Raw genomic sequence first — 26,767 nt, 5'->3', positions numbered from 1 at the left:
ATGAACGAGGAAGGTTTTCCAGGGGTGTTTTATACCTACATCCTTAACTAATGTAAATAAACAAGGATAATCCATTTACGGAGAATCAACTTCAGCTAACTGAGCAATACTTACTGAAGTTTCCTGACCCATGACTTAGACAGGTATTTTTAAGATACCGACTTAATCTAGTGAAAACAAGACAAATATTAGAACAATGTCACCAAATTAAAGGAGCAGAGAACTGCTGTCGCTTCTGCTGCATTCAAATGTAAAAGGAAACCATGGAACATGTATTAACTGAATGTAGTTCCTTACTAACTAAGCGGCTTATTTTGCTTAGTCCTTCTTTCGACCAATGTAGAATTATGTTGCCTCAAGACCTGTGGACCAAGTTATATAATTCAAAACTCCAGAGGGTCCAAATAGCTATAGCTAAACATATTGTCCAGCTTAAATTAGATGAATAGATACTATGCTTATGAATTGGCCGTATCTATCGCAATAGAAAAATGCAAATGATTAAATGCGTGTATTGTCCATCAAATGTCATAATGCTGAAATGAATTTTCATTGAAAAAAAATGGTCACAGAGGAATAGACGCAGTCATTCACACATCCCATGGTTAATGAAACAGCAAATTATCAGTAATTTTGTTCTTATGGTAGAAACTTGTATAGGATTATCATTTCTCATTCAGATTTTATGGAGTATCATTTTTATATTGAATCAGACTGAATTGTATGAATGTATTTGTCATTATGAATGTGAATATCAGCGTAATTATGTATTAGAAATATAACAACTGTAATAATATAATATGTAATGTTATTGAAAAGTTGAATTTCAACTAAATCAATAAAAAAAAAATAAAAAAAACAACTTCCAACACTTACCTGTGTTGAGAGGATCCATTTTTTGTACAGGGACCACTCGAATACCACACCCATAAAAATGTGGGAGCTCAACTACCTGAACAAGCTTAAACTAAAAGATAGCGGTCTGAACAAAGATAAAGGTTTTATGATGCACTATGGCCAACTTTGAGTCCAGGTCCAGTAACACAATTACATCATCAAAGTCAGAAGACAATCCTCCAGAACCATATCTCACCAACAGCTGTTGGACACTATTGTTCAAAACCCCGAAGGGGCGAAGAAACAGATGCTCACAGTGGAAGTCTTGGATGTATAAGCTCAAATAGTTGGTCGTCAATACTGGGCATGACACAATGAGCTAAGTGTGAGCAGTGCACCATTCAAAAATGTGTAACATATTTTGCTTTTTCCATACTCTATGCAAACCAGGAAACTACTGTAAAGCTTGAGTCATACTGAGGCATGGTTTATACATTGGGGACCACACCCAACCTGTTCACTATGTTTGGGTGTAATCAAGGGCAGTATTAATTCCATGTACTATAACAATACAGTACTCAGTTTTATTATAACCATGCCTTATTCAGTTAATCCATGAGAGAATATTTTGTAGTGCCAAATTGTATAACATCCAGGAAACCTTAGCATCTACACTGAGATCATGGCACTGTCCTGACACAACTTATAGGGTGCAAAACACTGGGGTAAATTCAACACTTAAATGGAAAGTCCTGGTTACCTTGCAAGGTAGGTATCTAGACTCTCTTACCAGCCAATGGTTTATGAACCACAGGGATTTGCCCTCAGGCATCTTACCCAACCCGCCTTGAGAAAGTCCCTTAGGGGTTGAAACAGGTGTCGGCTGACAATCACGAATAGACATATATGTCTAAACCTTATCTTTAATAAAATAAAGAACTCACATGTTTAAAACTCAGCATTAACGCGTGGGATCCTTCAATAAACAGGGTCTAAATACCTACCTTGCAAGGTAACCAGGACTTTCCATTTAACTTCCCCTTAAAGAGACATAGGGTTTGCCTCTTCCAACCTGTGACCTTGCGGAAATCAACGGATTTTAAGAGACTTACTCCTGAAGCTCAGCACAGGAGTGTTCAATATCTAGACCCCAGTTTTTTCACTCTATACCTAAATGCAATACTTACCCTGCTTTCTAATCATGTGTTTTTAAACCTTTCTCTTCACTACGTCTTTTTAAAATGACCTTAGTAACTCTAGGGAATTACTGGTGTCCACCTTACAATGCCTGTTCCTAACTTAAAAAATATATTACTCTCAACAGGTACATGTGAACATGACTTGCTTTCTTAAAATTCAACTCTCAGCTGGAAATGTGGAAAGCAATATCAGTAATTTTAGGAAATTACTGGTGCCCACTTTAAGACTCCCTGTTCCTAACTCCCTGTGAAATGTGGACTGATTTCAAGTTATGTATGTTTCCTGCTTCCTGGATTTTTCTGGTCTTTTTGATAAGACACCAATTACAGACCTGCGATACATGGAGACTGTTCCTCCATTCATTGAAGTTTGAAATGTTCTTTCTTTTTTATCTATGAGCATGAACTTTCCCATGGGTTTCTCTTTTCCAACCATTCCACTTGCCACATTGGATAAAGAAAACAGTGGGACTTTGAAACAAATGCATTGCTTCAACTCACCAACCCTGGGTGGAATATTTGTCTGTTTGCATGTCTCAGTGTGTGCAGGGCAGTGTGTGTTATGAGTAAGGCTTCGCAATGCTGTGGGACTTCACCTTCACACATTTCATGAAGTTTACTGCAAAACCTTGAAACTGCACTATAAATGCACACAAATCGGGTTTTTTGGGCATATACATATGTACATGTGATTATAAGAATGAAAAAAGTGTACTGAAATGATGTATTTTTCCATTTACATTCATCTTTAACCAAATTCAACTAACATTACACACCAAACAAAGGAAGTTGGTGTAGAGATTTATACTGGCAAAACACTATTCACTGAAATGATTTCACTCGGACTGATTACTTCAAGGTCAAATGTATGATAGAGACACCCATGCGTGTTATTTGCTTTTCTGCTGTGTGATCTTTATATACATTGCGTAATAAAACAAAGGTAATTTATAGACACATTTACAACTAATATGTTAATTATAAATTACTTTTTTTACCTTTCCATGCTTTTTGTGAAGAGATGGCTCAAGAGGAGGAGACCAAGCCACAAACATATCGATTTCATTTTATCTTGTCTCTGCCAAGTGTACATCATAACACAGGCGTCAGAGGGAGATGCCAGATTTCGGCAGGTCAACTAGGGATAGCGGCCGAGTGGGAATTGTGAAATGGAGCTGCTGGAACCAGAAGCCCTTTTATTTGTTTAACCATTTAATTACTAAGTATGTTGACAGGCTAGCTATGAGCCATGGCAGAGCAAGGCCCTTAGATTTCCATTGGGGGAGAATAGACAGTGGAGTCAGGAGAGGACTGAGAGGCCTTAAAATGGAAGCACACACTTATTTAAAAATCATTAGATGGTGTAAATACACCGAAAATATAATAATACATTTCATTTACTTATCTAAATTGTTTGAATTATGTAAAAGAAAAAAAGTAATAGTGCATGTTTCTAAATGTGTGTATTTATATACTTGCATATATATTCAGTGAAAAACTTTGTTAAAGGGTCTTTATGGTAAAGTTGCACTAATAAAAAACTATGAAATTCAGTGAAAAAACTTTGATAAAGGGACTTCATGATGGTAAGTAAAACCGAAAACCCCTTGAAATATTCCAGTTATGGTAAGTTAAGCAACCATAAATAGCACTGCCACCATGAACTACTAAGACTAACACCCAAGACATCAAAGATGACATTACAAATGTTATTGCTGAATTTCATGTTGATGAAAAGTCCCTAGAAGTGGTTGTGTTTACAATGTGTTAATACTGTTGCTAGCAAGATGTCAGAGGTGATTGGGAGACCTCTCATGAAGTACTTATTTTATTTTTTAAAAAGCAATACTCACTTAAAAATGTTTCATACATGTTTTTCATCTGCTTTTCATTTCTTTTAGAAAAAGGTTACACACAGTGCTGCTATGCATGCACACATGTATTGTTTTTAACTTTCATGACATGTTTCATTCCACTCAACACCAAATGGCCAATTTGAACATGTAGGCCATGTTACTGTAGCCAACATTTTAGACCAGCATACAATTCACAAACAACATTCCAAAGCCACCATGGGAGATGCATTAGAAACATATCAAAGGCGTCAAGCCAAAGGATCCCTAATGAGCATAAAGTGTTGAAGCATGTTTTTTGCTACAGGAAAAGGGGGAAGATATGATGATAGATCCACACAAATTGCTGCATAAGAGTGTTGCTCTTTACAAATGTATTCTGAAGACCCCAGATTCGGACCCCAGATTCAGACAAAATGTAGAATACATTTTCCACCTCCTGTTCGAAAGTGAACTAGCAACTGGTATGGAGCTGCACACACATTAAAAACAGGCTCAAATGTTTTAAACATGTCCGCTACCAACTGCTTCAAAAGATAAAAGACAAAGATGACGTTTTTCAGTCAAGTATCACAAATCTCTTGGCAAACATGCGTGGTACAAAATAATACTGGTTCTGACATCATGCTGATGTATGTTGTTTGCTAAGGAACCTAGGCCCACACACCTGGTTTGTTACTTTAATTTGTGCAGAATATGAATGGGAAGACTTGCATAACTTTGTGGGCACTGCAAACCATAATAAAGAGGGACTAGATCTAAAAACACCAGGAGAACTCTGTTCTCTTGACCCTATCAATGTATCAAGGTACTTTTACCATCACTTCATTGCCATGCTTCACTTCATCTGCAATACAACTACTCCTCCACTCTGAGAAGTTGAACACTGCTTTTGGAGAAAGGAATATCAATCCAGAGGAGCCCCACATATCCACATTCTTTTGTGGATAAAAGGTGCTTCCAAATATGGCCATGACAGAGATGCCACTGTTTTACAATTTATATTATGATACCTGTGATATCCCTTCAGAAACCACACAGAATGACCTACGCACACAAATCTTATGCTTCCAAAAACATAAGTGTGACAAATACTAATGATGTAGATATAAAAGCAAAGGTACATACTATACCAAATGTCACTTTGCCTTCCCTAGACCAGTTTGTGCAAAAGAACAAGTAAATAGCTTGATCTCTTCTGTTAGACACAGTGTAAAAGGCAAATCCCCTAAAAACACATACAGCATTAAAAGAGAAAAAGCATACAAGTACATCAATGATTACAATGCAACCTTTGATGTCTTGTGGAATGCAAACATAGACATACAATACACTGCAGTTACAAGATATGTCACAGCCTATCTCACCAAAGCTGAGAAAACAGAACTAAAAGACCTCTTGGATGACATATCATCTGACAAAACACTGTCATAAAAACCATACAGCTTTGGACTAAAACTACATTAAACATACCCTTCATTGTAATACACTTCAAATATGCCATCACAGTTCTTGTTACCGCAATACTTCCAATACAGTTAGAATACGCCAACTGTTGTTTAGGGTCTTTAAGCATTCCCTTAATTACAACACACTTCAAACAAACATACTGTCACACTTACATTCACAAAATAATTACAGTTGTTTTTTTAATCCACTATGGATTCTTTTCCCAATGACCCGATGATTATTTCATGTCAATACAACAACAGTGTAGCACACACTAATGTTGTACCAGACATAGTATATAGAATGTATGATTTTTGAGGGTCAGAAAAGTAAAGCTATACGTACACTTGTAGACAATTAAAGGTTTTAAACTATCGTGCTGTTTTATTTCACAGAAAAAGAACCACAGATTCCAGCTTCATTATTGTATGCAACTAAGTGAACATACAAAGTATTATACTATTTGTTCTTTTCACAAAGAAACAAATGCATATTCCATAAGCACTATCCTCAATTGTACTACAATCATAAATACCATAGACACTTCAATTATATAATTATCCCATATTACAAATACTGTATGCTTCCCCTACAGTACCTATAACTACTATACGCATATTACTATAGTGTGTGTCGCCAATGGCCACAACCACCATAATATAATTAAACCAAATACCAAGCATGTACAATATTCCTTTAAATAACAAGACTCACCCAGAACCCCCTGCAATCCAATGATGTCCGCAGACATCAAAATTGACTGTGACCTCGGCGGCACCTGCAAACCCTTTCTTCCACCTATAGAATCAACTCTATGTCAACTTTATTCCACTCCCTGACCCATTCCAGGCCCTTTTTCAGACAACAAATAACCCCAAATGTGTTTTCCAGAAATTTTTATCACTACACTGTCTGCCGTCAGCAGCGATGTCCGCGGACTGAGCCACACTTGCAAACCTTTTTTTTCACTTATAAAACAGCTCCATATCAACTTAATTCCACTCCCCCACCTTTTCCAGGCCCTCTTTCAGCCACCAAATAACCCCAAATATGTTTTCTAGACGTTTTGCTCACTGCCGTGTCCGCAGTTAAGGGAGGCAGTCCACATATCATACATGGCGACTGTATCAAAACTATGATGCACCTCACGTTTTCACCATCCAATCAGTGTCCGTGGTCACCAAGCCACCCCCTGATTGGTTCACACGTGTTCTCAGACTCCGGATCAGGAAATGAGGCCGCTGACCAGATATCATTAATTTATTTTAACTTACATTTTGGCTATTTTCTTAAAAACTACTGGCCGTATTTACACAAAATTTACAAAATCATGCTTTTGGTATCAAGCCTCCGCTCCTGACAAAAGTTTGGTGAAAATTGGTACAGCGGTTTTGGGCTGTAGGCGCAAGCTAAATATTTTTTCCATTATGTCAATGAGAATTTCAAAAGTTGTGGGAGCCCCTATAACTTTGCAACCTCCTTGAGGGAAAACTGCACCAAACTTCACCAAACCATTCCAAGGGGGCCTGATACTATTTTTGCAAGGTTTGGTGAAGATTAGTCCAGGGGGGAAAAGTTATAAGCAGCACAAAAAGTTATCTTTCTATGTGTTGAGCAACTTAACCATTATTACAGGGCCGCCACCGCAGGATCTGTAATATATTTATATAATGCATCTATATCTCCTATATCATAGCGCGGCAGGAACAATATGGCCCTGGTCAGTGAGCCCAAAGGCTGTGCTCACTGGCCAGGCCCAAAGGCCCTGGCTAGTGGGCCTGAAACACTGGCTGTGGCCACTTAGTGTGTCCAAAAAAACACATTGGGGGAACATGCACAGTAGACACGGTTGAAGGCCGTGGCCGTAGGCCATGGCTAGTGGCCCAGAAGTCCTTTAAAATATACAGTGGGCATGGTTGAAGGCTGTGCTCACTGGCCATGGCTGAAGACTAGTTGGCTCAAAAGACATGCACAGTGGCCACGGCCAAAGGCCATGTCCATCTTGGGGTCCAAAAGAAGCATATTGGGTGAATATATACAGTGGCTTGTGGCACAGTAGTGTTTTGAAATATACAGTGGCCACAGCCAAAGGCCCTGGCTAGTGGACCCGAAAGACATGTAAAGTAGCCACGGCCAAAGGCTATTGCTACCTAGTAGGTCCAAAAGAAACATAATTGGGAAACATGTACAGTGGATACGGTTGAACGCCTGTAAACAAACTATGGTATAACAAAACCCTTCAAATTCACAGAAAAAAACCTTAGTTAAGGTACCGTTAAGTTGTACAGATTTAACGCAAAAAAACCCTTGAAATTCAGAAGATGTGGGAAGTGATGACCAGCTTAACTCATCACGTTCCATTGCAAAGCCCATGAGTGGATAAATATTATAAGAGAAGGGATTCCCAATGACATACAAAAGGGCATTATGAGGGGACATCAATGGGAGCGTGCAGAGTTAAGCTGGTCATGACCTCCCATATTCACTGAATTTTAAGAGTTTTGTTGTGTTAACTCTGCACAACTTAAGTGCACCTTAACGATTGTTTATGTAAGTAAATTGCATTTCATATTGTATAATTAAAGGCCAGATGTATGTTTGCCCGAAGCCATCATGCGTAATACAGATCGCCCGCTTCAACTGCTGTTGCCACTAGAGGGAGCTGTTGCCTTACGGACACAATAATAATACTTCAAGTTGCGAAGTAGAGACTGCCCATTTCGCTTGTTATCACTGCTAGAGGGAGCTGTTGCCTTACACATACAAGAATGAGACTTCAAGTTAATTTCTAGGTCAACTAAATATGTATTTTAACAATGATAACATACAATTAGCTGCAGAAAAGGCCCAAGGCAGGGATACCACTTTAACAGCATATTTCAAGTTGCATGAATAGAATCAGACTGCACATGAATTGTATGCCATCCCTCAATATTATATATTTGAGTCCAAGACCCTTAACTGGAATCCAAGGCAATGAGGAGCATATACAACAATTGGTTGTATGTAATATGGTGATTTTTCAACAGATTCTGAGAGATTCTGTTTGAGGTTACTACTCCTCCACGTAAAAGGAGCAAGATCCTTTGCAGCATTATTTTTTGTTGTTCTATTAACATAAATGATGTTGCAATATACCACACAATATTTTTAAACTCTGAAAATGTTTACCTTCATGCACTTTAGCCTGTGTACACAGGCGTTACACTAGTATATATATATATTCAGAAAAAAAAACTTTAGTTGCAGGGATGTTATGGTGAGCAATACATTGTACCAAAACATTTGAAAATCAGGGAAAAACCTTTAGTTTAGGGACGTTAAGGTGAAAATGTAACACAACAAAACACCTGAAATTCAGCAGAGAATTCAGTCAAAGCCACGTATGACATTTGTGATGTCATCTTTGATGTTGTGGGTGTTAGTCTAAGCAGTGCACGGTGGTGGCGCGAGTTATGGTTGCTTAGCTTACCATAACTGGTGAATTTCAAGGGTTTTCCGGTTTTACTTGGAACCACAACGTCGCTTTAACAACATTTTTTTACTGAATTTCATAGGTTTTTAGTAGCGCAACTTAACCATAACGTCCCTTTAACAAAGTTTTTTTACTGAATTTCATAGGTTTTTAGTAGCGCAACTTAACCATAACATCCCTTTAACAAAGTTTTTTGTTACTGAATTTCATAGGTGTTTAGTAGCAAAACTTAGCAATAATATCTCTGACTTTATGTACAAATAGCATAGAACATACTGAACCCCCTCTACAGAATTTGATGTCCGCGAACTCTTCTAATGTCCTCAGACATATGCGGACAACAGCACCATTACCCAAAAAGTCTGCGGGGTATGTTTAATTGTTATATCATAACATATGAACATTTTACAAATTCACAAACCAGCAGACATACACATTATATGTCGTAATAAATAAGAAGTGTAACCCATATATATATAACACATTAACCATTCATTTAAATATAATGTTCTAAAATGGAATATACCAAAAGAAGAAAGATAGTCTTCCAACATGATTACCTCACAGAAACTCCACAACTAAGAGCAACAGCAGATCTACAGACCAGTAAGAACACACCTTACCAGAGGCTAGTAAGTGTACTACATTTTACTCATATATTTGTAAACTTTCTGTATTATATACAAAAAAAATGATATTATATTTTTTTTCTCACAGAAATGTCTAATACTCTGGAGTGGCTAGAGGAGCATTTCCCACATGAGGAAATGTCTGAAGATAGTGAACCTAATGGTAGACACTTTACTATATAAACCAATTAATACATATTATTTTATATACATTTAACATATACATTTTGTTTATACAGACCATACAAAAATTGTACCAAAACGTTTTGATGAGACTTCGATCCCTTTTTCACCTCATATAGATCCTATTGAAACCCCCAATTCTCCTGTTTTTGTTTCAGTTTTCGCCTCACCTTCTCTGTCGTAAATTTAACATCCATATTAAATAAAGTAAAATTATTATATTGTGTCCTAATTCATTTCTTGTCTTTTTTTAAAAAGCAGTTCAGGTGTCCGCGGACAGCGCGGGTGTCCGGAATGTCCGTAAAGAAATGAAAATGGGAGTGTCCTAAGGACACTATATCTGTCCGTAATGTTCGCATGCAAGTTGAAAATGTTCTAAGAACAGAGCTGCTGTTCGGAATGTCTGGAATCAAACTACCACATGCGATGTCCTGAAATGTTCGTCAATAAACAAAATGGAGGTGTCTTGAGGATGCTAGCCCTGTCCGTATTGATCGCAGGCGAGTTGGAACTGTTCTAAGAACACAGGCAGTATCCTGAAATGTTCATAAATAAACTAAATAGGGGTGTCCTAAGGACGGTATACTTGTCCATATTGTTCGGAGGCAAGCTGAAACTGTCCTAAGAACACAAATGGTGTCCTGAAATGTTCGTCAATAAACATAATGGGGGTGTCCTGAGGACGCTAGACCTGTCCGTATTGTTTGCAGGCGAGTTGAAACTGTTCTAGGAACACAAGCGGTGTCCTGAAATGTTCGTAAACAACCAAAATGGGTGTGTCCTGAGGACGCTATGCCTGTCCGTATTGTTCAGAGGCAAACTGAAACGGTCCTAAGAACAAACGCTGTGACCTGAAATGTTCGTAAATAAACAAAATGGGGGTGTCCTGAGGATGCTAGATATGTCCGTTTTCTTCGCAGGTGAGTTGAAACTGTTCTAAGAACACAGGCAGTATCCTGAAATGTTCGTAAATACACAAAATGGGGGTGTCCTAAGGACACTATACCTGTCTGTAATGTTCGGAGGCAAGCTGAAACTGTCCTAAGAACACACACGGTGTCTTAAAATATTTGTAAATAAACAAAATCGGGGTGTCCTGAGGACGCTAGGCCTGTTTGTGCTGTTCATAAGCACATTCAAACTGCTCTCAGAACACATCAAGTGTCCCGGGATGTTCGCAAATAAACAAAATGGGATGTCGTGAGGATTCTATGCCTGTCTGTATTGTTTGCAAGTGAGTTAAAACTGTTCTAAGAACAAACACCTGTCCGTAATTGTTTGTTTCACTTGTGACGCACTCTTAATTAGTTTCAGGGCCTGAACAGTGTCCGTAGAACACCAACACGCATGCGCAAAACAGTTTCAATGCATTTGATGTCCTGCGGACACCCGCTCCCTTCGCAGACATGTTCGCAAAGCTATCATATGACCGCACCCATGCTGAGCGTGTGTTCTGACTGCGAGCCCTGTTCGTGTCCCCGAACAATTTAAAACTACCTTTTCAAGCAATCCACAATATTTTTCAATAATAACTCACCATAGCACAAGTCCCACATAGTAATCCTGAGTTTCTACATACTTTTTGGGACTTTTTAAACCTTTTTTTGGTGTTGGATCTGTCCACGGACAGCGTGCATGTCCGGGAAACGCGCACAAGAACCCCTATAAAAGGCCACACCCTAGAGCTCATTCTCATTGTGTTTCTGGCTATCTTACAGACCACAGTGCATTTTCCAGCCAACTTTCCTGATTTTAATCGGAAACCTGATGGCATCCATGGCTGCAGTACTGCCACCTGGTGCTACATCTGCCTCAGCACCACCCCCAAACCCCCCACCACCACCACCTCCCCAAGGGCCCGAAGAGGGGAACAGGAGTGAGGATGCAGAGGAGTATGAAGAGGATGACGAGAATGAGGTAGAGGAACTCCCTACTACCAGCACTCGGCGTGAGTCTTGGGTTTGGCGGTTATTTATCATTCATGGTAATGTTCCTAAGGCGCGTGCAAACCGAGTCACCTGCAAAGAGTGCAGAATGGTACTCAGTCGCAGGAGGGCTGGTTCATACAACTTTTGGACAACCCCCATGAAGCAACACCTAAAGTCATTCCACACTGGGGCCATTCACAAGGTTGTGCATTGTGAGGAGCGTAGTAGGTTGACTTCCTCTACTTCATCCTCCGTTTCCGATCCTGTCACCACAAGGAACACTCCTGTGGGACAGCGTATTCCTCAAACTGCCTCACAGGCCATACGCAATACTGATGACCCTTACCTTTCGAGGGTCACAGTAGTGTGTATGTACTGCACGCAGTACTCTGCAGAGGGGAGAGATTTCAAAGTGCTTTTGAGGCTCTGGTCTCAGAGCACGAGAAGATCTGCTCACTACCCAAGTAAAACCCACTCTACATCTTCCTCTCTCCACCTGCCCTTTCTTATACCCGTGGTTGGTGTCCCCCCTTACTCTCCTTTTCCCTTCTCTCCTAGTGTGTCATGTATTAAAAAAATATATATATAAAACAACAAAAAAAGGCTCTTTTCAGAGCCACCTTTCACAGTTAAAAATAGAAGTGAAAATAAATGAAACAGGGCCCTATGTATTTTTTAGAAGTCCGCGGACAGTCTGCGAACATCTAAAATTTTGGGGTGCTGCCCTATCATAACCATTGCAGTTTTGTCTGAGAGGAAGTGATGGCTCTGAAAAGAGCCTTTTGGTGGTGTTTGTTTGTGTCTGAAAAATTTAAAATGCTCAACACCTACTACAAAATGGATGCTGTAATTCCAAAAAAGGTCGCAATGCATTTTGTACATTTCTCAGAAAAATCTGATTGCCAGCATAAGTAAGATGGACTCCATCTCTGCGAAAAATGTATGTGCTACGAAACATAATATTTTCATTGTAAAAAGAGGACATGCCGAAATCTCTTAGAAAGGCACAAACAGCCTTATTGACATTGCGCCTTGCTTTCTCCATTTGTGGACCAAATGAAGAAGAACAAAGCCACATTTGTCTCTGCGCAATCCGTGAAAAAATTACTTGAGAATTTGGAAACATGTCCATGACCTTCCCAAGTCCTTCTTTCATTGCAAAGTGCAAAGAAATTCCAGACACATGTCCTAAACTGTTCCCTCCACAATTAATTACTAGATGCTGCTCTGTCTCCAATGTAGCACAGAGAGGTAGCAAGTCCAACCATTTCATTCCACGTACTCCATGCCAGTGCACTTCCACATGTGGGAATCCAAGATCTACAGCTACTCCACAGCTTTCTGCATGCACCTTCAACCAATGTATCCACTAGTCTCCCAAAATCCAAACAATCTGTTTTCTGAAACACACAGCCATAGCTATCTGTTCTTCTCTCAGCAAAAAGAGTATCTGAGAAACTCTCTCCTGGCACAACACACCCATTAAACTTTACTGACCAATCCCTTGGTCTGCTCATTCTCATTTGCATGCCTCCCCACCCCAAAATCCCCAGATGTAACAAGCGATGTCTGCGGACTTCCGCCATGTCCGCGGACATATCGTAACATGGACAGTCCTTCTACCATTTTCATTTCACTTTCATTTCATTGGATATAGCTAAGAAGTCACACGACCATCCACCAATCACATCCAAGACCTCTACATCTAACTGCATCATCATAGATCAGCACTTCAAATGTACTGTTAATCTCTCTGAGTAAAAGTGTCATATCATTGGAAAGCACCCTCTACTAGAAATACTGTACAAGTCTCCAAGATTTCTACTTGCAGCTGCATGCATATCCATATATATATAAAAAAAAAAAAAAACAAACTACAGGTATGCATATTTTCTGTATAGCACATGTACAATTCTTATAGATTCATATAAACAGATTAACTGACATTTAGCTAGTATAATATATAAAATGAACGTACTGTCATTTTTTCCATCTCCTATAATCAACTGTCACTTCCAAACCTATCTGCTATTTAATTTCTTTTTACACACACATTTGCAAAACATGTTGAACTAACATATTTAAAGTACAATATAAAGAGTTAACATACTCTCACAAAATTGCATGCACACAGTATGTTCAGATATCAAACAACAATACTTGTACAAAAACATGAAAATGTATTTATTTATATATTTATATATAGCGCGCATTGAGGCACTGTTACTTGCAAGTGCTTAGTTACAGGAATAGGGGCATTCAGTTGTACATTATGAATTCCACAAGGCATAGAACTGATATTTTGGTTGGTACAGTTAGTCATTACAATACAGCTTATGCATTAAGAACATATGATATGTATTCAACTGGTGAGACGCATTTTATGTGAATAAGATAGTTTTCATGGTTTTGCGGAAGGCGCTGAGGGTCAATGTCAATTAAAACAATCAATGTTTAAATTAAAAACAGTGCTATATACAAACAAAATGACTAATTTGTTACCTTTACAATTGCAGTGAAGACCATTCTCCTGAAAAGAAGCAGCCAAATATGAAGTACAAAGAACAACTAAGAAGAAACCTGCTCATTCCAGAAAATAAGTAAGTTGAATACCACTATAATATTTGTACTATTACTCAAACACACGGTAAGGTTAATTCATGATATTTCTAACGCTAAAAATAGAGATTGTGCACCATTCTGTCCACAAATCCCCATTGCTTAAACAGAGATTTACAAGCAGAATGGCGCACAAATTCCTATTTTTCGGCACACAAATGACCCAACTCAGCCCCTAGAATTTTGATATTATAGAACAAACAACTGTTTTAATTGTATATCATTAGATTTATTATTTGTACTTCTGCACACCACTAGCTTACTTTCTACTGTCATCTGAACCCCAGTTTAGTAGCACATAAATTCAAGAATACAAATCCCAACGAGTTATAGTTGCCCAATGCATAATCACACACCATCACATACATCTTTATCATCTTACTCAGACACTCATGCACACAGCACACATACATTGCAGAACACCCCAACCTATACCTTCTTTATTTTTTCAACAGAGCCTAAAGAATGCCTAGAAAAAATCAAGTCAGTAGAAAGCAACGCAGAAGCAGAGCAAATGAAAATAGAAGTGTCCAAAATAAGCATCCATCTCTAGCAGAATTTGTAAAAAAAGTTCAAACAAAACAGCCAATACAGTCATTTAGCGAAACAAAACAAGCTTCAAGTACAGAAACTTTGCCTCCTCTATCAAAATGTAAAACTAACCAGAAAACAATTAACAAAAAATCAGCAGCCACTGCAGATAAAACTGCTCCTATAAATCTTGATATAGTGCAAACTAAGCATACCAAAAAAAGTATTTTAGCAAAGATGTTCCGTCACAGGGTCCTTCAAAATCTTATAAAAACAGGAGAGAAATCAGGCACAACCCTTAAAAGGAAATTAATCTTAGAAGCGTTGATAGACAGTGCAATCCTTCTAAAAAATGTTTTATTTATTTTAGTGTTAATCAAAATGAAACCACTAACAAAACTAATGACTAAATTACAAAAAAGACTTCTCAATAAACGAAATGTCAACAGAAATAACTTCTTAAGTATCTGTGGAGGTGAGTGAGGTCACACTACAAGCACAGAACCATATTTTAATGAAGAAGCATACAAACAAAAGCAAACAAATACAATTGCCATACATAGCAGTGGACGAGGTTATGAAAAAGTTAATAATACCATAATGGAACAAGAAATACTGCTTACAAAAATATCCCCAGAAAACTTAGAATTACCTCTCCATTCAACTGAATCAGAACGTCAAATGGCTATGCACGTCAATGTGTAACATTCCCAAAAAATCTTTCAAGTCTTTACGCCAATTCCTCAATCAATATGTGAAAGGCAAAGACAAAATCAAAATTAAACTACTGCAAAATATGGATACCTGTCCAGTGCGCAAGTACACAGGACTACAAGGGCATTCATTGGCCTGCATTTCAGGACCTACTTGCAAAACCACCTTCCATTATATCAAAATGATATCAACACATCATTCAACTATAAGAAATCTAGTCTATAAACTGTTTTATGCTAAAAGTCCTGCTTTAGCACTAGCCAATTTAAACAACATTCTTCTACATGGTACAGCAAAAGACCTACTTGAAGAAATCGACTATATCCAGAAAAATATTTTGGAAGTGAAAGCCACTTATAGAATGAAATAGCTTTAAAGCAAATTAGCAACAATTCTATGCATGGCAACCTTCTACTACACACATACAAAAAAGAAATACTGAAATTTAAAAGTACATCTGCTGAAGTACCAAACCATGTGTGTGTATGTTGCCGTATAACTTTTTAAAAAAGTAACACAAAAACTGTAGACCTAACATACAAAATAGAAGACAATGAAGATTGTAAATGGTTTGAATTAGCTCTCTACCTTATAGCAGAAAACAAATACGAAATAACTGACCCCTTAATACTTTGCAGTTACTGCACTACAAAAACCTGACAACAACCAAACTCCTTCATGTGCTATCACAAATAATTTGGAATTATTTCCACCACCAAAACCCCTACAACAACTCAATTTATATGAGAGCCCCATAATTCAAACAGTGCACCCCTTTCAAGCAATAATACGCCTTCAAATAAAAACAGCAAACTTACCTCCCACTGAATTAGTGAAAGGTATTTGTGGAAAAGTAGTGTATTTACCATTAGATCTAAAACAAAATGTGCGCACTCTAGGAGTGCAACGTCCCATAGAGCAATCTTTAATTATCTTAGTAAATGGTGTACCTACAAAAGACAAAAACATTTGGCAACAACTGGTAGATTTACGTAAAGTTAGACAAGCCTTGCAATATTTAAAAGACAATAATGAATACTACAAAGAAATTAATATTGAAGAAAACTTGATGGATACCACTGAAATAATTCAAGAGACACAAGAAGCTGGTCAATTTGAGCTCCTAGATCCTGCTACAAAATCCAATACTCTAGAACATTATACAATTCATCCATTGCACTCTAATGACACCGTAGAAGATGCACTAGAAACGTACCAAATGCGTCAAACAAAAGGATCACCAAACAGCATATGGGAAAAAAGTATAGAAGCACGTGCTTTTCCTCTACTCTTTCCTACTGGCGAAGGAGGAAGCAACGATGATAGACCTATTCAAATAACAGCATCAGAAAACCGCTCGTTACGGATGTATTCTGAAGATCCCAGATTTAGACAAAATATGGAATACATATTCCACCTACACTTTGAAAGTGAACTAGCAACTTTATGTTATGGAGTTGCACACACATTAAAATCAGGATCCCACTTTCAAAATATGTCAGCTACACAATTATTACAAAAAGTGCAAGAAAAAGATGAGGTTTTACAATCAAATATTACAAATCTATTAGCAAACATGCGTGGTACAAAAGAGTACTGGTTTCGACGTCATGGAGATGTACATTGTATGATAAGAAACCTTGGCCCACCCACTTGGTTTGTTACATTAAGGTGTGCAGAATATGCATGGGAAGATTTACATGATTTCCTACGCATATCAAACAAAAACAAAACAAACATAGATATACTAACACCTGGAGAACTTTGTTCGCTAGATCCTGTTACTGTTTCAAGATATTTTCACCATCGCTTCATTGCTATGCTACACTTTATTTGTAGTAAAACTGCTCCTGCCCTCAGAGAAGTGCAACACTTCTTTTGGAGAAAAGAATACCAAGCCAGAGGAGCACCACATATCCACATGCTTTTATGGATTAAAGATGCTCCTAAATTTGGTCAAGACCATGACGCCACTGAGTTACAGTTTATTGAAAAATATGTCAAAAGACACAAATGTGGCAAATATTGTTGTTGCAAATACAAAAATAAAGGGAAATACTACACCAAATGCCCCTTTGGTTTCCCTAGACCGGTTACAAAAACAGGTCAAGTGAACAACTTCATGTCTTCAGTTAGACATAGTGTTAAAGGTAAATCACCTAAAAATACATATTACATAAAAATAACAGTAGAAGAAAAATATATCAATGATTACAATGCAATCATTGGCCACTTATGGAATGCAAACATAGATGTGCAGTACATTGCAGACAATTCCACTGCAGTTGCATAATATGTTACAGCATACTTAACCAAAGCAGAACAAACAGAGCTCCAAGACCTCTGATATGACCTGTAATCAGACAAAACACTGTCTCAGAAATTATACAGCTTGGGCATAAAAATGCTCCCCCATAGAGATGTGGCTCTTATGTAGTAGCAGGTCGTTTAACTTGTACTGCTTTGTATGGAACACCTGAAAATATAGTATGGCTAAGTCTTGGTCCTGCTAAATCTAGAAAAAGAGTTCTAAAATCATATGAAGATATAGAAACAATAGCCAAACATGATCCCAACAGCCAAAACATTATAAAAAACAATTTACTGGACACATACTACCCAACCAGAAGTACTACTTTGGAAACCATGTGTCTATACCACATAGCCCAAAACTTCACATACAGAAATAATATAAAACCCGATGAAAAAAAATGGTAAATACAGAGTGACAAATTGTGAAGGCAGCTTAGTAAAACTCACAAAACCAAATTTAATTACTCATATCAAATTGTCATTAAAGACTCCTCAACATAAAGAACTATATTACATGTCCCTGCTACAACTCTTTAAACCATGGAGAAAAGAAGAAGAAATACTAGATAACTATGACTCATATGAAAACGCTTTCAAAGCAAATGAAAGCACTATAACTGATGTAAACTTTACACAGTACAAAACAATGTTGCACAATGAACAGCAACACGAAGAAGAACTCCAGGCCCAACTAGATAAGGACACTCCTGACAGTAGTCAACCTTCTGTAACAGGAAGCCAAGAACCACTGGGAGAGCCACTAATAACACATGAGGCAGAATTAGCTATGACAGAAGTAGGACACACCCTGTGACAGTATGAAGATAAAGAAGACTTAACTATACTACAATCAAAACTAAACAATGAGCAACATAGCATTTTTGAAGAAGTAACAAAAGAAAATGCACATGGTGTACAACATGAAAACAAAGAATGCACCTGCCAAAATTACAAACCTATACTACTGTACGTCAGTGGTGAAGCTGGTTCTGACAAAACATTCTTAATCAAAATCATCAGTAAATTCCTTCAACAATTGACAAACAACAAACTGTCAGCTGTTGTCACTGCCCCCACAGGTTTAGCTGCCTACAAAATAGGCGGTGTCACTTTATACCGATTACTACTCACACCAGAGGAACACCAAACAAATTAATTAGACTATTACAAACTTTCTACAGAAGCTGCAATGGAACTACGCAGAGTATTAAAACAAATGAAAATGCTACTAATAGATGAAATGAGCATGGTCTCCAACCTAATGTTGGCCTTGATTCACCTCAGATTACAAGAAGTACTCAAAACAAACTACGAAGAGCTCTTTGGAGGAAAACACATTATTGTTTTCGGAGATCTTCTTCAATTGACAGCAGTGAAAGGTGAGCCTATTTTTAAAACCTTAGGACACAAACTCTGCCTGGCAGCATTGGAAATGTCAACCATTGGCAACATTTCCAATACAGAGAATTAGCAGAAAACATACGGCAATCTGCAGATCTCACTTATGCCAACATCTTAAAAAGTATTAGAGTTGGTATATTATCTCAAGAAGCACAAGCAATATTGAAAACCCGGCACATTCATGCACTTTATGGCGATAATGCATGTGCTATGGATGTTATGGAACAATAAGCTTACAAAAATGTCAATTGTATGGAATTAATGCCAACTCTTGCAAGCTGTTTAAAATTCAATGGAACAATGTTAAAAAAAGAAATGCAACCAATAATTGAAATTAGCGCCACAGACAAAGTAGACCTACATGGTATGACACTACCCATGTGTGAACAAGCCACAACAAGACTAAATAGTTTAGAAAATTCAATCACCAACACAGCTGGATTGGAAAAAATATTAAAATTATCCTTAAATTGCAGAGTAATGCTTAAACGTAACATTGACATGGATCAAGGACTAGTTAATGGAGCACTGGGTACAGTTGTTGGCTTTCAAACATACCCACATGACAATAACATTCAGTTTGTCAATATTCTCTTTGACAAACTTTCAGAAGTGAAAAGGATAGGACGCTCAACAGCTCGATTCCTTCTCTTCAAATACATGTATGTACACAGAGAACAATTTTCTCTAACTCTTGCATACGCAGTCACCATTCATAAATCACAAGGTCTTACCCCAGACCAAGCATTGATAGACATTGGTAACACAGTCTTTAAAGAAGGCAAGAGCTACGTGGCACTATCACGCTTACATACACTTGACGGTCTATTTCTAATCAACTTTGATGCAAGTAAAGTAAACGCTGATATTCCTTGCATTTCAGAATACAATAGACCTCGTTCACTATACACCCCCATCTAAAAACATAACCTATTCCACAAAAAGTAACATGTTCTAAAAGAAAACTAAATCAAACAGAAATGCAATAGGATGTCACTGCAAATCCTCCAAAGAGATTAAAAGAAACTAATACTTCACCAAGTACCACAATCAAAAAATAACCTATTATGGAAAGTAAACCAGGGACTTCTTCAAAGAAGAAAGACAAACTCCAAGAAAAGCACTCAGATACAGAACTACCTGGTCCATTTAAACTTTCAAATGTAATTGGTGTAATTTGCTACACAAATGTAGCAATGAATATTCTATTTCAATTACCACCAATAGTTGACAACATTTACTTACACAGTACAGACCAATTGTGTTTGCAAATGTTTGTACTTCATAGAAACGCAACAAACAATCCTCACAACACGTATAGGGCCTCATTACGACCCTGGCGGTAAGGGGTTAACGCCAGCGTTAGCTGCGCCGACCCCTTACCGCCAACTACGAGGTCCCTTAGCGCCATGGCGCTTTTAACACCTGCTTTTAGCAGGTGTTAAAATCCATGGCGCTAAGGGACCATGGAGTTAATTACGCCACCGTAATTTACGGTGGCGTAATTAACGCCTTCCCCACTCCCATTATGCCCTATGGGGCAAAAATGGGAATGGGGAAGGGTAAATGGGGATTGGGGACTTACCGCCCCGCCGACCTCGGAATGGGGCGGTAAGTCCGCCAACCACCATGGCGTAAACATAGTTTACGCCATGGTGGTAAAGTCACGGCCCAGGCGGTAACTTACCGCCTGGGTCGTAATGAGGCCCATAGTGTTTATGGAATAGAACAACAATTGGACTACTGTGCTGGAATGGTTTAATTCGCTATAAACTCACAGGAAGATCCACAAGAATTTCTAATGTACTTACTACAAGTACTGGAAAACAAAAACATACCTATAAATGAAATCTTCCAGATTTCATACATGTGGAAACATACATTCACTCTGTGCAACAATGTGACACAAGAACAAATCCCCAATGAACGCTTTGTGTATGTATCAATACCTAATTGTGAATCCGTTCCATTTCAGCAACTTGTACAAAATTCAAACTATGGTAGATTATGTACTACCTGCAATTCGGATAATCGCTCCACCTCACTAATACAAACACATAGTAAATACTTAATACTAATGCTTCTACGTTACAATGCAGATGGTAACAAAAACAACTGCAAGCTGACTGGATTCACACATGGTCAAGTATCACTTGGTAAGAAAACCTTCACAACAATAGGTATAATCTACCATACAGGAGCCACAACCAATGCATGTCACTATACTGCATATATATATATATAAAAAAATGTGGATGGTTCGAATGTATTGATAGTACCATTACTCGAAAGCAGAGATTACCTGCAAATCTTACAAATGCTTATTTAATGTTCTTAAAACCAAAATGTATTAACTAAACTGTACTTAAACATTAACTTAACTTCTATTAATAAACTATAACCTGTTACAATATGCCAACAGCTATATAACTGCCCCAGGATTCTACAACAACTAAACAGATAAACGAATACCACTAAATTATATCAAACAATAAACAGTTAGAATACGCTAACTGGTATCTAACTACCCCAAGATTTTCAATAACCAAACAGATAAATCAATACCAGTACATTATAACAAAAAATAGACAGTTAGAATACGCCAACTGGTATCTAACTACCCCAAAATTTTACAATATCCAAACAGATAAATCAATACCACTTAATTATAACAAAAAATAGACTGTTAGAATATGTCAACAGATATCTAACTGCTCCAAAAATCTGCAACAAGCCAATATATAGAGCATTAGCCAGAAACAACAAGTGAACACTGAAAACAAACAAACAAATAGACTGTAGCATAACAAAAAAGGTTTTTTTTTTAATCCAACATGGATTTTTCTTTCTCCCACAGACCCAATGATTTTAGCAACTTGCACAGTACACTGGTTTGTAATCTACTAAATATGAGGGTAAAAAAAAATGTCATTATTCAATGTTATAAGTCGTTACAAAATACCAATACTAACATAATCTTTTCTTTTATCACAGAAATAAACAAGAAATACATGTACTCCAGTTACTAAACCAAATAGTAAGTAAATTATATTAAGTACAACCATCACACCAAATCACACCCATAGTGACTTATAACTTTGGTGCTTATAAATTTGGTCTTGTCCATGCACCCAAAACTATAGGCCCTGCCCACAACCACCACAGCATATCACACCCATAGTTGCTTATAACTTTGTTGCTTATAAATTTGTTCTTGGATCCCAAATTATAAGCCACTATGGGTGTGATATGCTGCAGTGGTTGTGACCAGGGCATAGAGTCTTGGGTGCATGGCCATATGGCCATGTTCCCAAGACTCTATGCCCTGGCCACAAACACCGCAGCATATCACACCCATAGAATCAAACATTTTAACTATGCCATATTGGCACTTATAATGTCAGCGGACATGATGAGTGTTCTTAGAACAGTTTCAACTTGATTACAAACAGTACAGACAGGCTTAGCGTCCTCAGGACACCCCCATTTTGTTTATTTACGAACATCCCAGGACCCATAATGTGTTCTAAGAAGACTTTTATCTTGCCAGTGAACAATAGGGACAGCGTCCTCAGGACACCCCCATTTCATCCATGGACGAACATTTCAGGACACTGCATGTGTTACTAGAACAGTTTCAACTTGCCTGCGAACAAAACGGACAGGCGTACTGTCCTCAGAACACCCCCATTTTGTTTATTTACAAACATCACAGGAGACTTCATGTGTTCTTAGAACAATTTGAACTTGCTTGCGAACAGTACGGACAGGCATACCGTCCTCAGGAGACCCCTCAGAACACCCCCATTTAGTTTATTTACAAACATCACAGGAGACTGCATGTGTTCTTAGAACAATTTTAACTTGCTTGCAAACAGTACGGACAGGCATACTGTCCTCAGGACACCCCCACTTTGTTTATTGACGAACATCCCAGGACACATGATGTGTTTTTAGAACAGATTCAACTTGCCTGCAAACAAAACGGACAGGCTTACCGTCCTCAGAACACACCCATTTCGTTTATTTGCGAACATTTCAGGACACAGCGAGTGTTCTTAGAACACTTTCAGCTTGCTTGCGAACAATATGTACAGGCGTAGTGTCCTCAGAACACCCCCATTTCATATATTTAGAACATTTCAGAACATCTGCGTTGTCGGCAGACAAAGCGAACACAACAGGGGGGTCTACCACCTAAATAAATACAACAATTAACCCATCTCTAACTCCCCCACCATCCCCAAACACTTTTACACACCAACACACTCTACTAAATAGTATTTTTTCCACCAAGTTTCACCGCGCTGTTCGCGGATGTCCGCGAATCCAAGATGGCGGGCGTTCCCGAAAATCTGACGCACTTCACGCTCTTCACCGTCCAATCAGTGAACACGTTGCATATCCGCGGACATGAGGCAAGCCGGTTGGCCAATCAGGACACTGTCCGCGGAGTGAACAGGGAAGTCTGTCCGCGGACCGAACATAGATATCACTAATTTTTTGTGACATACTTTTTGGTCATTTTTAAAAAAACTACTGGACATATTTTCAACAAATTTGCAAAAGCACGCTTTCGGGACCAAGCCGCTGCTCCTGGTCCAAATTTGGTGAAAATCCGTCCATCGGTTTGGCCTGTAGGCGTGAGTAAAGTTTTTTCCGCATTCAGTCTATGGGAAAAAAAGTTTTGGGACCCCCCCACCTATAACTTTGTCCCCCCTGGACCAAACCTCACCAAACTTTGCAAAACAATTCAGAGTGACCCATATACTTTTTTTTTGCAAAGTTTGGTGAGGATTCGTCCAGGGAGAGCAAAGTTATAAGCCGCCCAAAAAGGGCTCTTCCTATGGAAACAGCAACTTAACCATAACTACACAGCCACAACCGTGGCTGTGTAATTAATATATATGAATAGGAAAACATTTTTTCTCACGTCTACAGCCCAAACCGCTGGACGGGTTTTCACCAAATTTGGACCAGGAACAGCAGCTTGGTCCCGAAAGCGTGCTTTTGCAAATTTTGTGAAAATCCGTCCAGTAGTTTTTTTTTAAAATGACCAAAAAGTAGGTAAAAAAAATGTGTGATATCTGTATTCGGTCCGCGGACATAATTCCCTGTTCGCTCCGCAGACAGTGTCCTGATTGGCCGAGTGGCTTACGTCATGTCCGCAGACATATGGCGTGTTCGCTGATTGGACGGTGTTAAGCGTGAAGAGCGTCAGATTTTCGGTAGCGCCCGCATCTTGGATTTGCGGACGTCCGCGGACAGCGCGGTGAAAGTTTGTTCGAAATTTGTATTTAGTAGAGTGTGTTGTTGTGTGGGAGTGTTTGGGGAGGATGGGAGGGTTTGAGATAGGTTAAATGTTGTGCTTTATTATGTGGTGGACGTTCTTTTTGTGTTCGATTTGTCTGCGGACATCGCGGGTGTTCTGAAATGTTCTAAATAAACTGTATGGGTGGTGTTCTGAGGACTCAAAATGTGTCCGTTTTGTTCGCAAGTAAGCAGAAACTGTTCCAAGAACACTCACGGTGTCCTGAAATGTTCGCAAATAAACAAAATGGGCGTGTTCTGAGGACGCTGTCCGTATTGTTCGTTGTCAAGTTGAAAGTGTTCTAAGAACTCTCGCGGTGTCCTGAAATGTTCGTAGGGGGTGTCCCGAAGACGCTGTCCATATTGTTCTCTGGCAAGTTGAAAGTGTTCTAAGAACGCTTGCGGTGTCCTGAAATGTTCAGAAATAAACAAAATGGGGGTGTTCTGAGGACGCTGTCCGTATTGTTCATTGTCAAGTTGAAAGTGTTCTAAGAACTCTCGCGGTGTCCTGAAATGTTCGTAAAGGGGGTGTCCTGAAGACGTTGTCCGTATTGTTCTGTGGCAAGGTGAATGTGTTCTAATAACTCTCGTGGTGTCCTGAAATGTTCCCATATAAACAAAATGGGGGTGTGTTCTAAGAACTCACGCGGTGTCCTCAAATGTTCGTAGGGGGTGTCCTGAAGACGCTGTCTGTATTGTTCTGTGGCAAGCTGAATGTGTTCTAAGAACTCTCGCGGTGTCCTGAAATGTTTGCAAATGAACAAAATGGGGATGTGTTCTAAGAACTCACGCGGTGTCCTGAAATGTTCGCAAATAACAAAATGGGGGTGTTCTGAGGACGCTGTCCGTATTGTTCGTTGTCAAGATGAAAGTGTTCTAAGAACTCTCGCCGCGTCCTGAAATGTTCATAGGGGCTGTCCTGAAGACGCTGTCCGTATTGTTCTGTGGCAAGCTGAATGTGTTCCAAGAAGTCTCGCGGTGTCCTGAAATGTTCACAGATAAACAAAATGGGTGTGTGTTCTAAGAACTCACGCGGTGTCCTTAAATGTTCGTAGGGGGTGTCCTGAAGACGCTGTCTGTATTGTTCTGTGGCAAGCTGAATGTGTTTTAAGAACTCTTGCGGTGTCCTGAAATGTTCGCAAATGAACAAAATGGGGGTGTGTTCTAAGAACTCATGCGGTGTCCTGAAATGTTCGTAGGGGGTGTCCTGAAGACGCTGTCCGTATTGTTCCGTGGCAAGCTGAATGTGTTCTAAGAACTCTCGTGGTGTCCTGAAATGTTCGCAAATAAACAAAATGGGGGTGTTCTGAGGATGCTGTCTGTATTGTTCGTTGTCAAGTTGAAAGTGTTCTAAGAACTTTCACAGTGTCCTGAAATGTTCGTAGGGGGTGTCTTGAAGACGCTGTCCATATTGTCCTCGGCAAGTTGAAAGTGTTCTAAGAACTCTCCCGGTGTCCTGAAATGTTCACAAATAAACAAAATGGGGGTGTTCTGAGGACGCTGTCCGTATTGTTCGTTGTCAAATTGAAAGTGTTATAAGAACTCTCGCGGTGGCCTGAAATGTTCGTAGGGGGTGTCCTGAAGACACTGTCTGTATTGTTCTGTGGCAAGCTGAATATGTTCTAAGAATTCTCGCGGTGTCCTGAAATGTTCGCAAATAAACAAAATATGGGTGTGTTCTAAGAACTCAAGCGGTGTCCTCAAATGTTCATAGGGGGTGTCCTGAAGACGCTGTCCGTATTGTTCTGTGGCAAGCTGAATGTGTTCGAAGAACTCTCGCGGTGTCCTGAAATGTTTGCAAATAAACAAAATGGGGGTGTTCTGAGGACGCTGTCCATATTGTTCATTATCAAGTTGAAAGTGTTCTAAGAACTCTTGCGGTGTCCTGAAATGTTCGTCCGGGGTGTCCTGAAGACGCTGTCCATATTGTTCTCTGGCAAGTTGAAAGTGTTCTGAGAACTCTTGCGGTGTCCTGAAATGTTCGCAAATAAACAAAATGGGGGTGTGTTCTAAGAACTCACACGGTGTCCTCAAATGTTTGTAGGTGGTGTCCTGAAGACCCTGTCCGTATTGTTCTGTGGCAAGCTGAATGTGTTCTAAGAACTCTTGCAGTGTCCTGAAATGTTCGCAAATAAACAAAATGGGGGTGTGTTCTAAGAACTCACGCGGTGTCCTCAAATGTTCGTAGGGGTTGTCCTGAAGACGCTGTCTGTGTTGTTCTGTGGAAGCTGAATGTGTTCTAAGAACTCTTGCGGTGTCCTGAAATGTTCACAAATATACAAAATTGGGGTGTTCTGATGACGCTGTCCGTATTGTTCATTGTCAA

The sequence above is a fragment of the Ambystoma mexicanum genome, chromosome 11 (assembly GCF_040938575.1).
Source record: "Ambystoma mexicanum isolate Mex_15411 chromosome 11, UKY_AmexF1_1, whole genome shotgun sequence".
Classification (NCBI taxonomy): Eukaryota; Metazoa; Chordata; class Amphibia; order Caudata; family Ambystomatidae; genus Ambystoma; species Ambystoma mexicanum.
Note: the sequence above shows the minus strand (reverse complement) of the source record.